We start from the raw sequence: 14,783 nt of genomic DNA, 5'->3' as shown, positions 1-14,783 counted from the left end.
CTGACTACAGTATGATAGCAGCACTAAAGATGACGTCACTTTCAAATGGCTTTAAGAAAAACCTTCCAAATAAAAAGCCCGCATTTCAAAACATTGCAAAGTGGATAACTGTTTCAAAAGATATTAAATTTTTATCAATGTCGTTACATTTTTATCAATGTCGATTTTGTTGTGAATGCAACAAATGTACATCATTACAAAAATACAATGTCGAGACTGGTATTGACAATATTGGGTTTATAGCGAAAAAAACGTTTATTTGTGCAGATGTAAATGCGGGGTTGGGAGCAGTCAAGTAGGGTCTGTAGAATCTATATATGGTGTAATTTCATGGGACGCTGAAGAATACGCAGTGTTGCTAGTATTTTACTACACCCATTCCATAGGCCACAACGTAAATCACTTTTAATATGGAATACATATTGGCTTATAGTGAAAAATGTATAATTTCTGTCGAAGTAAAAGTGGGGTTGGGAGTTTAGAATACAGTGATCTGCATCATGGCCTATGGAATGGGTGTCGTAAAAGGCCAGTAACACTCCGTATTATTCAGAGCCCTATGAAATGACACCATATATACATTCTACAAACCTACTGAGTAATCCAAACCCCACTTTTACATCGGCACATAGAGTCGTTTTTTCTCTCTCTATAAACCAATATGTAATTCATATGCAGTGTATTGCATTGCAGTGAATGAAGTGGGTGGAGTAAGGACTCACCAGCACTCTGTATTAACCATTACCCAACAGAATAGACCAATTTAATTTTTGTAAACTCTATTGACTAACTCCAATTACATGTATACATGTATTTTATTAAACGTGCATTTCTTTACTTAGCCTTAGCTTTCAACATTGGTGTAAACTTTAAAAAGAAATGCTGGTGTATGTAATACAATATTAAATATAACAGTACGTTAAATTATATATATTTTGGGTAGTTGCAATGCTGTGAAAAATAGTTGTACTGCACTGAAGTGAGAGAAAAAATGTAGCATGTCTTTGTAGGTCAACTCTTGTTTTGAAGGAGAAACAAATCCGCGTTTTGTGCGGCCAGCATAATATGCTGCTGCCAGAAGAACGGTAATCCACTGCTGGCTCTGTGCGTGCTATTAGGGAGGGAGTAATTCCATCATCACGTGGGAATGTTTGTGCTTTCTGGCATTCTGAATGAGACTCGTAAAGAATGGACCTGCAGTCTTCTGCCATCTCATTTCCCCTCAACTATATGCATACGCTAGTGTAACAGTGAAAACAGTGGACGACACAGATTAATAGGGCGTCACACTCAATAAAATCCAATGAAAGTGTGCTGGGTGGTATGCTAAAAGTGAATGGGGCAGGGTCAGGATTTAATAAGAAAGTTGATGCTCATTTACTGCATTTCATTACAATTTAAAAACTCTAAAATGCTATTTGGAGAGCAAGAAAATACAAGCAAAAATGGCCCAGTTGTTGTAGCGTCATTCACCTCAATCAATCTACAAACACATAGCCTATTAGCTACACAATTAGCTGCTACACATTAGTTCAAATTAACTTATTTCCGAGATCAAAAACTATAATTTAATACGTACAGAGTGATCTATTAACAGAACAAGTATTTTATTAACAAAAGGTAAACAAATACCTTTACATTTGTTTACCTTTACATAACTTTTTTGTTGTTGCAGTTTTACAGTTAATTTCCTGCAGTTCTACAAATTATGCCATGTTAAAGGAACATTTAAAAAAAATGTCAACTTCATACTCATCATCTCCAGCACTACCTCAACATCAACATATGTGAAAATAGCGCGTTTCTATGTTCTGTCGTCAATAAGATAGAGGAAGATAAGTGTTTCCAATGTCATCAACCAATTAGTAGACAATTAATAGGCAATTAGTAGGTAATTCCTACACATAATTGGTTAAAATCCCGCGATACACACCAACTTAATTGGAAATACTTATCTTCCTCTATTTTTTTCCCACAAAACATAGAAATGTGCCATTTTTACATATGTTGATGTTGGGGTGGTGCTGGAGATGATGAATATGAAGTAAAACAAATATATATTTACCTTTAATATGATATCTAAGTGAGAGTGACTACCAAAATCAATGGGGGCCCCCTTGAGGTCAGTGCCCCTGATCACATGCCCTGAGTGTGCCCAGTCGGTAATTGGTTCATGATTACTACAAGTTTTGATAGCTTGCTAGACTAACTAGAATAATTTTCCAATCTTTTTTTAAAAACTAAATCAAATCAAATGTATTTACATAGCCCTTTGTATATCAGCTGATATCTCAAAGTGCTGTACAGAAACCCAGCCTAAAACCCCAAACAGCAAGCAATGCAGGTGTAGAAGCACGGTGGTTAGGAAAAACTCCCTAGAAAGGCCAAAACCTAGGAAGAAACCTAGAGAGGAACCAGGCTATGTGGGGTGGCCAGTCCTCTTCTGGCTGTGCCGGGTAGAGAGTATAACAGAACATGGCCAAGATGTTCAAATGTTCATAAATGACCAGCATGGTCGAATAATAAAAAGGCAGAACAGTTGAAACTGGAGCAGCAGCACGGCCAGGTGGACTGGGGACAACAAGGAGTCATCATGTCAGGTTGTCCTGGGGCATGGTCCTAGGGCTCAGGTCCTCCGAGAGAGAGAAAGAAAGAGAATTAGAGAGAGCATATGTGGGGTGGCCAGTCCTCTTCCGGCTGTGCCGGGTGGAGATTATAACAGAACATGGCCAAGATGTTCAAATGTTCATAAATGACCAGCATGGTCGAATAATAATAAGGCAGAACAGTTGAAACTGGAGCAGCAGCACCGCCAGGTGGACTGGGGACAGCAAGGAGTCATCATGTCAGGTAGTCCTGGGGCATGGTCCTAGGGCTCAGGTCCTCCGAGAGAGAGAAGGAGAGAATTAGAGAACACACACTTAGATTCACACAGGACACCGAATTGGACAGGAGAAGTACTCCAGATATAACAAACTGACCCCAGCCCCCCGACACATAAACTACTGCAGCATAAATACTGGAGGCTGAGACAGGAGGGGTCAGGAGACACTGTGGCCCAATCCGAGGATGATTTTTTTTTTTACCTTTATTTAACCAAAGTCAGTTAAGAACACATTCTTATTTTCAATTACGGCCTGGGAACAGTGGGTTAACTGCCTGTTCAGGGGCAGAACGACAGATTTGTACCTTGTCAGCTCGGGGGTTTGAACTCACAACCTTCCGGTTACTAGTCCAACGCTCTAACGACTAGGCTACCCTGCCGCCCCAAACAGGAAGGATATAACCCCACCCACTTTGCCAAAGCACAGCCCCCACACCACTAGAGGGATATCTTCAACCACCAACTTACCATCCTGAGACAAAGCTGAGTATAGCCCGCAAAGATCTCCGCCATGGCACAAGGTTGAGTGACTGTCAGTGAGAGACACATAACAAAAAAACTGCTGATGCACAACCAAGTTTGGAAAACGCACTTTGTGCATTCTACTATTCTAACTCAACAGTAAGTTGAAACTCAGAGTTCCCCCACAAAAAAAAGTTTTTGTTTTTGCTTTTTAATTTTTAAATGTGAAAAAATGGCAGAGGTGTCGTCATATGTCGCTATGGCCCTGTGTGAAAGCAAAGCATCATTTTACTTTTAAAGGTCAAACTAACTTTAAGCCTATATACCTATTAAGCACCTATTTCAATGCTTTCATTGGTGTATTTCACCAAATAAGTTGAATTATAGCTGTCATATTATATGGTAAACCTTGTCTCTTCACTGGAAAACCCTTTATCTCTGCCCTTCCAATTCCCTGCCGGGTATAGGTATAGTATAACTCTGTTGGGCCCCAGTGCAGGTTATACACTAGTAGTAAACCCCTATATAGCTGCCCTTGACATGAATGTTTCATCTTACATGTGTGTTTTGGAATATCCGACTCCTAATTCCAGCTATCATACAATCTGCCAACATTTGAAAGGAATGATATCAAAGCACTTTTCCAGAAGGAAGCTACGGTTCAGACGGAAAACCTTTGGGTGCAATATACTCCAGGTTTGCCTGTTTCCCAAGCCCATTGCAACCATATTGAGTATGGTTTGACCTCAAAATCACATATGTTCATGCCCCACCCCATCCCCAGTGAATGTTGCACCCCTCCCTAACATCCAATTTGAACCTAACTTTTATTTAACTATGAGTAAGACAAAGAAATGGGCAAAAGAAATGGGCAAAAAATATGTGATGGCGGGTGTCGAAAACCTCTTTCTTGTGCTTTTTGAGGTGGAACGGCTCTTTTGAAGTTGGCATCTATCTCTCTCTCTCTCCTTCAGGCGCCCTTTGGTGTCTGCTGTTGCTGCGCTCCACTTTCTGTAGTGTTATTCCTAATCTTTGACTTTCTCCACAGAAATCTAGTCACCTTTTCTCTCACTTTGGTCCACTAGCTTTCACCAAGGCTTTGTCCTTAGCGAACTCAGTCAGGACAATAGTTCTCCACTAAGCAAAGTGAGAGAATGGAATAGGAAGGCTCGGAGTTGGAAAGTCTGTGATTATTTATAACTGTGTCTGTTTAGTCTTCAAAGTGAAGGCAATTCCCTTGCAGACAAAGTTCTGTAATCAGGAGTTAAATTAACACCGTAAAGAGTTAAATTAACAACCAGTGGCGTAAAATAACCACCTTTTGGTGTAAATAACCAGAGGTGAACCAAAACCATGCCCATTAATATCATATTTTCCCAATCTGTTATGGCATATGCAGTGCCTTCAGAAAGCATTCATACTTTTATTCCACATTTTGTTGTGTTACAGCCTGAATTCAAAATTGATTGAATATATTTTTTTCTCATCTACACACAATACCTCATAATGCCAAAGTGAAAACATGTTTTAAGACATTTTAGCAAATTTATTGAAAATTAAATACAGAATTATTTGATTTACATAAGTATTCACATCTCTGAGTCAGTACATTGTAGAATCAACTTTTGCAGCGATTACAGCTGTTAGAATTTATGGGTAAGTCTCTAAAAAAATTCCACACCTGGATTGTGCAACATTTGGCAGTTATTCTTATAAAAATTGTTCAAGCTCTGTCAAATTCGTTGTTGAAAAAATGCTAGACAACCATTTTAAGGTCTTGCCATGGATTTTCAAGTACAGTTGAAGTCGGAAGTTTCCATACACTTAGTTTGGAGTCATTAAAACCTGTTTTTCAACCATTCCAAAAATGTCTTGTTAACAAACTATAGTTCTGGCAAGTCGGTTAGGAAATCTACTTTGTGCATGACACAAGTAATCTTTCCAACAATTGTTTACAGACAGATTATTCCAATTATAAATCACAATTCCAGTGGGTCAGAAGTTTACATACACTAAGTTGACTGTGCCTATAAACAGCTTGGAAAATTCCAGAAGATTGTGTCATGGCTTTAGAAACTTCTGATAGGCTACCAACCAAGACCTCAGAAGAAAAAATTGTAGACCTCTACAAGTCTGGTTCATCCTTGGGAGCAATTTCCAAACGTCTGAAGGTACCACGTTCATCTGTACAAACAATAGTACGCAAGTATAAACACCATGGGACCACGCAGCCGTCATACCGCTCAGGAAGGAGACGTGTTCTGTCTCCTAGAGATGAAAGTACTTGGGTGCGAAAAGTGGAAATCAATCCCAGAACAACAGCAAAGGACCGTGTGAAGATGCTGAAGGAAACAGGTACAAAAGTATCTATATCCACAGTAAAACAAGTCCTATAACGACATAACCTGAAACGCCGCTCAGCAAGGAAGAAGCCACTGCTCCAAAACTGCCATAAAATAGCCCGACTACGGTTTGCAACTGCACATGGGGACAAAGATCATACTTTTTGGAGAAATGTCCTGTGGTCTGATGAAACAAAAATTTGTACCTGTCCACATATTCTAAGTCAGAACCGTCCAGAGTAGTGATGCTAGGCGGGCGGGCAGGTGCGGCCAGAAATCGGTTGAAGAGCATGCATTTAGCTTTACTAGCATTAAGAGCAGTTGGAGGCCACGAACAGAGTGTTGTATGACATTGGTCCTAAATTAACATAAGCTTAAAGGCCGTTCAGCAAGGAAGAAGCCATTGCTCCAAAACCACCATAAAAAAAGCCAGACTACGGTTTGAAACTGCACATGGGGACAAAGATCGTACTGTTGGAGAAATGTCCTTTGGTCTGATGAACCAAAAATAGAACTGTTTGGCCATAATGACCATTGTTATGTTTGGAGAAAAAAGGGGGAGGCTTGCAAGCCGAAGACCACCATCCCAACCGTGAAGCACGGGGTTGGCAGCATCATGTTGTGGGGGTACTTTGCTGCAGGAGGGACTGGTGCACTTCAGAAAATAGATAGCATCATGAGGAGGGGAAATTATGTGGATATATTGAAGCAACATCTCAAGACATCAGTATATATATTTTGATTTGTTTAACACTTTTTTGGTTACTACATGATTCCGTGTGTTATTTCATAGTTTTTTTCACTATTATTCTACAATGTGGAGAACAGTAAAAATTAAGAAAAACCCTTGAATGACTAGGTGTGTCTAAACTTTTGGCATTCTCTCAACCAGTTTCACATGGAATGCTTTTCCACCAGTCTTAAAGGAGCTCCCACATATGCTGAGCACTTGTTGGCTGCTTTTCTTTCACTCTGTGGTCCAATTCATCCCAAACCATCTCAATTGGGTTGAGGTCAGGTGATTGTGGAGGCCAAATCATCTGATGCTGTACTCCATCACTCTCCTTCTTGGTCAAATAGCCTTTACACAGCCTTGTGTTGTGTTGGGTTATTGTCCTGTTGAAAAACAAATGATAGTCCCATTAAGCACATGGGGCGGCAGGTAGCTTAGTGGTTAGAGCGCTGGGCCAGTAACCGAAAGGTTGCTAGATTGAATCCCCGAGCTGACAAGGTAAACATCTGTCGTTCTTCCACTGAACATGGTAGTTAACCCACTGTTCCTAGGCTGTCATTATAAATATGAATTTGTTCTTAACTGGCTTGCCTAGTTAAAAAATAAAAAATGTAAAAAGGTGCAAACTAGATGGTTGCATATTGTTGCAGAATGCTGTGGTAGCCATGCTGCTTAAGTGTGCATTGAATTCTAAATAAATCACAGACAGTGTCACCAGCAAAGCATCATCACTTCTCATCCTCCATGAATCGCGGTGGTTAACACATGTGGAGATCATCTGTTCACCTACTATGCGTCTCTGAAATATATATACAGTGGGGCAAAAAAGTATTTAGTCAGCCACCAATTGTGCAAGTTCTCCCACTTAAAAAGATGAGAGAGACCTGTAATTTTCATCATAGGTACACTTCAACTATGACAGACAAAATGAGAAGAAAAGAATCAGGGAAAATCACTTTGTAGGATTTTTAATGAATTTATTTGCAAATTATGGTGGAAAATAAGTATTTGGTCAGTAACAAAAGTTTATCTCAATGCTTTGTTATATACCCTTTGTTGGCAATGACAGAGGTCAAACGTTTCCTGTAAGTCTTCACAAGGTTTCACACACTGTTACTGGTATTTTGGCCCATTCCTCCATGCAGATCTCCTCTAGAGCAGTGATGTTTTGGGGCTGTTGCTGGGCAACACGAACTTTCAACTCCCTCCAAAGATTTTCTATGGGGTTGAGATCTGGAGACTGGCTAGGCCACTCCAGGACCTTGAAATGCTTCTTACGAAGCCACTCCTTCGTTGCCCGGGCGGTGTATTTGGGATCATTGTCATGATGAAAGACCCAGCCACGTTTCATCTTCAATGCCCTTGCTGATGGAAGGAGTTTTTCACTCAAAATCTCACGATACACGGCCCCATTCATTCTTTCCTTTACACGGATCAGTCGTCCTGGCACCTTTGCAGAAAAACAGCCCCAAAGCATGATGTTTCCACCCCCATGCTTCACAGTAGGTATGGTGTTCTTTGGATGCAACTCAGCATTCTTTGTCCTCCAAACACGACGAGTTGAGTTTTTACCAAAAAGTTATATTTTGGTTTCATCTGACCATATGACATTCTCCCAATCTTCTTCTGGATCATCCAAATGCTCTCTAGCAAACTTCAGACGGGCCTGGACATGTACTGGCTTAAGCAGGGGGACACGTCTGGCACTGCAGGATTTGAGTCCCTGGCGGCGTAGTGTGTTACTGATGGTAGAGTTTGTTACTTTGGTCCCAGCTCTCTGCAGGTCATTCACTAGGTCCCCCCGTGTGGTTCTGGGATTTCTGCTCACCGTTCTTGTGATCATTTTGACCCCACAGGGTGAGATCTTGCGTGGAGCCCCAGATCGAGGGAGATTATCAGTGGTCTTGTATGTCTTCCATTTCCTAATAATTGCTCCCACAGTTGATTTCTTCAAACCAAGCTGCTTACCTATTGCAGATTCAGTCTTCCCAGCCTGGTGCAGGTCTACAATTTTGTTTCTGGTGTCCTTTGACAGCTCTTTGGTCTTGGCCATAGTGGAGTTTGCAGTGTGACTGTTTGAGGTTGTGGACAGGTGTCTTTTATACTGATAAGTTCAAACAGGTGCCATTAATACAGGTAACGAGTGGAGGACAGAGGAGCCTCTTAAAGAAGAAGTTACAGGTCTGTGAGAGCCAGAAATCTTGCTTGTTTGTAGGTGACCAAATACTTATTTTCCACCATAATGTGATTTTCTGGATTTTTTTTCTCATTTTGCCTGTCATAGTTGAAGTGTACCTATGATGAAAATTACAGGCCTCTCTCATATTTTTAAGTGGGAGAACTTGCACAATTGGTGGCTGACCAAATACTTTTTTGCCCCACTGTATATAATGTCATCTTTGAATCTCAAAATCATTCTAATGTGGTTAACCTTTAAAAATAGGAAATACAAATTATTGTAATCTAAAAGATTAAATGGAACCAGAGAGTGCCCTTGGATATGGGAAAAGGCCGCACTTGCACTTGAATCATTCCCATGGTGAACGGCTAGGCCTGCTATGCTCTGAAACACCACACTATTGCAGAGACTTTGATATTACCGGCCGCAATTGATATGGTGAAAACAATGTGTGGGGAGGCAGAGGCACAGAAACACACATCAATACCTTTGTCAGATAACACTTAAACAAAGAATGTATGCTATTGCTAGCAATCAAGAGGAAACTGACTGAATGACTCAAAAACTCCCCAGTTTATGCTCTCCAAATGGATGTTAGCTGTGAGGGCCAAGATGCCCATGCATTGACTTTTGTTCGCTATATATGTCTGGGGATGCTATTCACGAGTACACATTGTTCTGTTTCACGATTCCCAAGCATGAAACGGCACAGAGGATGTTCCGTGGGATCGAATGGTGGGCTTTTGCATAGATGGGGCTCCATCTATGGTGGGAAGGCGGGCAGGCCTCTGCACTCTAGTTATGAATGTGTCTCCCTCTGGCATATGTACGCATTGTATGATACGGCGAGAGCAACTGGTGGCAAAAGAGCTGAGCACAGAACTCAGATATACTGCAGCAGGTAACTTCGATTGTAAACTACATCAATCCACATCCACTGTGCGCAGGCCCTTTCGCAAAACTATGTGGACATCATGAGATCAGAGCGTGACAATGTTCCATTTCACACCGAGGCTTGGTGGTTATTGAGGGGAGTGTTGAAAAGTTTTTTTGCATTGAGAGGAGACTTGGTTGACTTTCTGTGTAATTAAAAGTAAATGTAACAGACATATTTGGGAAACTGAATGAACTCAAGCATACAAGGGAAATACAAAAACATTCTACAGCTGAGTGACTGATTCAGAGGCTAAGAATTCTTATTGGAGTCTTTCAAAAGCGAACCATGCCCCCTTCGCTAGGCTGACAGAAAACAGCATCTAACAGAAAAAATAGCATCAGTAAGTGTCCCACACGAGTGATGACTGCTCACCCCCAATGCTTGGAAGAGCACTTTGGGGCCTACTTCCCAATCCGTTTAACTGTGATTGTGGCTCAGTTGACATGCCGGTAAGCAAAATTGAACAGCTGATCGAGCTGTCATGTGACCAAATGCATCAACAGCTCAATACGGAGGAGTTTTGGTTTCTGATTCAAAGGGAATAAGTACCTTGCCGTCTCCCTGTGAGCATTAATGCCGCATTAAAAAAAACTGGGAACTCGGGAATCTCCATCTTCCGACTTCATTGCGTTCAAGACAACTGGGAACTCTGAAAAAAACTGGCTCCAGGAAAACTTGTTTTGAACGGTCATCCATCTTGGAATTCCAACTAGGGAACTCTGGCCTCTTTCTAGAGCTCTAACTTGCCGACCTGAAGATGATTTGTAGGAGTTTCAATTTGTCTTGAAAGCATCATGAAACTTTGCCAGATCTTACCTGTGTGAAGCTGGATTCAGTGCTCTTGTCTGCAATAAAACCAAATACCGATATAGGTTGGATGTGACAGCAGAGATTGTCGAATACGCCCCCTGACTTTGAGAAGCTCTGATGCGACATGCACCAAGCACACCCACCTCATTAGTGGTGGTGAGATAAGATATATGAAGTCAGACTAATTTGAAATGGACTGTCATAGCCCCACTTTAAAAGTGTGTGATGGTGAGTTGTATTCGTTTTGAATTGTTACATTTATATGCATTTTGTTTATATACGTTAAAAAGTTACACTTTAAATGCAAATGTTTAATAGCATTCTTTTTCATAACAAACCAATGCGGACCGCTTACAGAAGGAGACCGCCAAGTGCTGGAGCACGTAGCACGGCCAAAAATCGTCTCTCCTCGGTTGCAGCACTCACTACCGAGTTCCAAACTGCCTCTGGAAGCAATGTCAGCACAATAAATGTTCGCCTGGAGCTTCGTGAAATGGGTTTCCATGGCCGAGAAGCCGCACACAAGCCTAAGATCACCATGGAGCAGTGGAAACTGGAGTTCTCTGGAGTGATGAATCACACTTAACCATCTGGCAGTCTGACGGACTAGTCTGGGTTTAGCTGATGCCAGAATAACGCTACCTGTCCGAATGCACAGTGCCAACTGTAAAGTTTGGTCGAGAAGGAATAATGGTCTGGGGCTGTTTTTCATGGTTCGGGCAAGTCCCCTTAGTTCCAGTGAAGGGAAATCTTAGCGCTACAGCATACAATGACATTGTAGACTATTCTGTGCTTCAGCTTTGTGGCAACAGTTTGGCGAAGGCCCTTTCCTGTTTCAGCATGACAATGCCCCTGTGCACAAAGCAAGGTCCATGCAGAATCAGTTTGTCAAGATTGTTGTGGAAGAACTTGACTGGCCTGCATAGAGCCATGACCTCAACCCCATCGACTGCGAGCCAGGCCTAATCGCCCAACATCAGTGCCTGACCTCACTCATGCTCTTGTGACTGAATGGAAGCAAGTTCCCTGCAGCAATGTTCCAACATCTAGAGGAAAGCCTTCCCGGAACAGTGGAGGCTGTTATGGCAGCAAACGGGGGACCAACTCCATAGTAATGTCCATGATTTTGAAATGAGAAGTTCGAGGTGTCCACATACACTAAATGACAAAAAGTATGTTCTTACACCTGGACAACATGAGCCTGGTAGGCTCACAGGGATATTGTTATCCACAGTGCTCTACCAATAATCAATTTTTTCAACTCCATACTTCTTGTCATTTCAACTTTAAAACTGCAACGTTTTCTCTGCTGCAACAACAACAAAAATCTCTCTGCACCATGACGAAATGTGTAGAATTGCAGGACATTAGTTTGAAAGCTGCAAAATGATCTCTCCGATGCCAAGAGATGGGCCTTTTAAAATGTTCCTTCCCAAGGTGCCAGACTTGGTTCGTCCCGATGGCATAGTAAAACTCCTTGTATGCTATGTTTGATCTATTTCGAGTTGTGTCCTGATTTTGAAGCGGTCCCTGATGAATTCTTTTATCATACAAAAAAGGGGCACCGACCTCAAGAAATCTAAGAACCCCTGGCCCAAAGAACATGCCCCATGCACGGGTGAGCATAACAAATTGGTTCGGTGACCCAATTAGCTACACTCTTGTTTTCCAAAATTGTTTTCTGTGGCCTGTGTTGGCTCTGTGCGTTAGGGTTGATGTAATGCAGACATTTCAGAGACTCCCTGCCTGCCTATAACAATACCCTCCTTCAGTTACCAAGTAGGGCTACTGGATGAAGCAGGGCCTTTGTGTGCTAGCTGCTACATTTGTGGGGGTCCTTTTTTTGAGACTAGGACTGAGCAAGCCGGTCTGTTCAGCCACACACACACACACACACACACACACACACACACACACACACACACACACACACACACACACACACACACACACACACACACACATACAATCACACACAGACCAGCCATATAGGACTATAGGAGAGAGTGAACACAAAGAGAGGGGGGGGATAGGGTGAGAAAGGAGAGAGAAAAGTTTGTGTGTATGAGATAGAGAGAGTAAGTGAGTGTGTGTGAGAGTGATCGAGTTAGAGAAAGGAGACCATTTAGAATACACTTACAGAAGGTCATAGTCTTCTTTTGTGTTCATATCCAAACTGCCTCTATCTTTACCCTTTCCCTTTCCTCCTCTCCTCCTTATTAAGGTTACTAAGACAGAACCCCCCCCCCATCCATATTCCCAGGTTTACCATATAAGAGAGCAAGAGAGATGGAGAGGGTGCAGCAATATTTAAGATTTAAGACACTGTTACTTCAGGGAAAGGTTCATATGGACTCTTTTCTTGAGAGAACAAAAAAAACTCGGCTGAGAATCAACTGAACTGAACTGGTGTCCAGTTCAAGTATTTGTTTCAAAGCACTTACTGAGAATAGCTTCTAATATGGCACGGTACCAATAATAAGGTCTTAGTTTGACGTGAGTGTCGACCACTGTTTTGGTCTTAACATGTAAAGCGTCTATGAGTATGACTCACTGTGTGCAGCATTCCTCTCCTGTTGGTGGTGTCACACTCAAACCTTTTTTGTTGTTGTCTCCCTACCCTCCCAAATACTGTGACAGACATGACATCACGTGACTTGTCTTTCGCTCATGTTAGCATGGCAACACCTGCATGTTATGAATGGAGCTTAGAAGTTCAACTTATTTATGCATGTAGTAATAATCCGATTAAGTCGTGTCACTGTCAGTCACTGTCAGTCACTGTCAGTCACCGTCAGTCACTGTCTCAAGGAAATCAACACCCAACCTGAGTGAGTCTCGATCCTCACACACCTGACACTTTTAACGGTGGCTGCCAATGTCATTTTAAACCAGACAATGTTGATGTTTATAAATTAAATTACATCTAGATATCCCCTAGTAGCAGTCTGAAAGAAAGTCCCTTTTGGGTTGCCGCTAAAGTCTGGCTTGTGACAAAAAATATGTTGTTTTTTTTTAAATCACATTTTATTGGTCACATACACATATTTCACATGAAAATTCAAGGCTTTCGTTTATGTTCAGAATTCAAAAAAGTATGTCCATATTTGAGGACCAGTCTTTCCGAGTATGTAGCAGAATTAAAGGCACATTCCTCAATTTACGGCTGTGAGTATCACATCTGGCCGTGATTGGGAGTCCCATAGGGCGGCGTACAATTGGCCCAGCATCGTCTGGGTTCGGCCGGGGTAGGCCGTCATTGCTAATAAGACCTTGTTCTTAACTGACTTGCCTAGTTAAATAAAGGTTCAATTAAAAATACTAAAAATCACAGACTCAGCCTTTAAAGTGTGACCTGTGACAGGCCTGCGGGAAACCCTGTTTATTTTAACGGCTTATAGAGCAGGTTACCAGGGGCATAGGGAGAACAGAGGCATGTTGTATGTCAGACGAGCCTGTGGGTTTTGCGGTGTCTGACAACCTGTTAAACACGTAGAGTTACGCTCAGCATTCACCAGCCACATAACCTAATCATAGACACCTCGGCTGCGGGCGAATACTTGTCTGGATGGGATTCAACTATTAATAATGATACATACAGTACTTGTGGGAAAATGTGTGATATTCCATTCTTCCAGTTACTCTGATCCGTCTTCATGTCAAAATAGAGCCGTTGAATCCAAAATTCTATCTACACACGCTTGAAGGGCACTTTCCCCGAGTTATCTGGCCTCCGATGCCAGCCAGCTTTCTAGCCTCTCCTACTATCCTCTCATACTCACAAAAACCTATAAGACACGACTGGTGAATGAGACCACCAGAATAAGTTTCCTTCCAGAATCACTGTTTATTTCTGGGGGCTTTTCCTTCTCCCTTCATCCTCTCCATTGCACACCAATGGGACAAACACGCCAGGACTTGTTTCGTTAGCTGGCCGACTAGCTGCCAGCCATTCAATTGGGCAGGTGGCGCAGGCTCGATTGCGCTTCCCTTCCAAGAGAAACAAAGCATTTAAGTTGAACTTCTGACTATCCTTTGACGCTTTTCATCGTCTTCCGAGAGAGAAGGATAGCGGTTAGGTCCTCTGCCCAACACAGAAACGCACTTAGAACGACACCAATCAAATACACACGACATCTTAGCGCTTTCTTATGCCGTGAAAGAAAGGTTTATTGGCCTGAGGTTACTTGGCTACCGTGGCTGGAGAATTCCATTGTGTCCAGTTCCATCGTGACCCCTGACTCCTTGACCTTAGCTTCATCCTGTATCTATTGTCTGCAGGTCGCCCCTGACAACCGTCGAAGTCCAAAGAAGGACCGTGGCTTTTTTTGTCCACCTATCGGGGTGGTGTAAGTTTATAGCTGCATTCGGTGTTATTGTCATTGCTCACGTTGCTCTGTTCAGTCAAGCCATGGGAATGTCACAATTCATTGCAT

The sequence above is a fragment of the Oncorhynchus masou genome, chromosome 32, assembly GCF_036934945.1.
Source record: "Oncorhynchus masou masou isolate Uvic2021 chromosome 32, UVic_Omas_1.1, whole genome shotgun sequence".
NCBI lineage: Eukaryota > Metazoa > Chordata > Actinopteri > Salmoniformes > Salmonidae > Oncorhynchus > Oncorhynchus masou.
The sequence above is the reverse complement of the archived record's forward strand: the minus strand, read 5'-3'. Positions refer to the sequence as shown.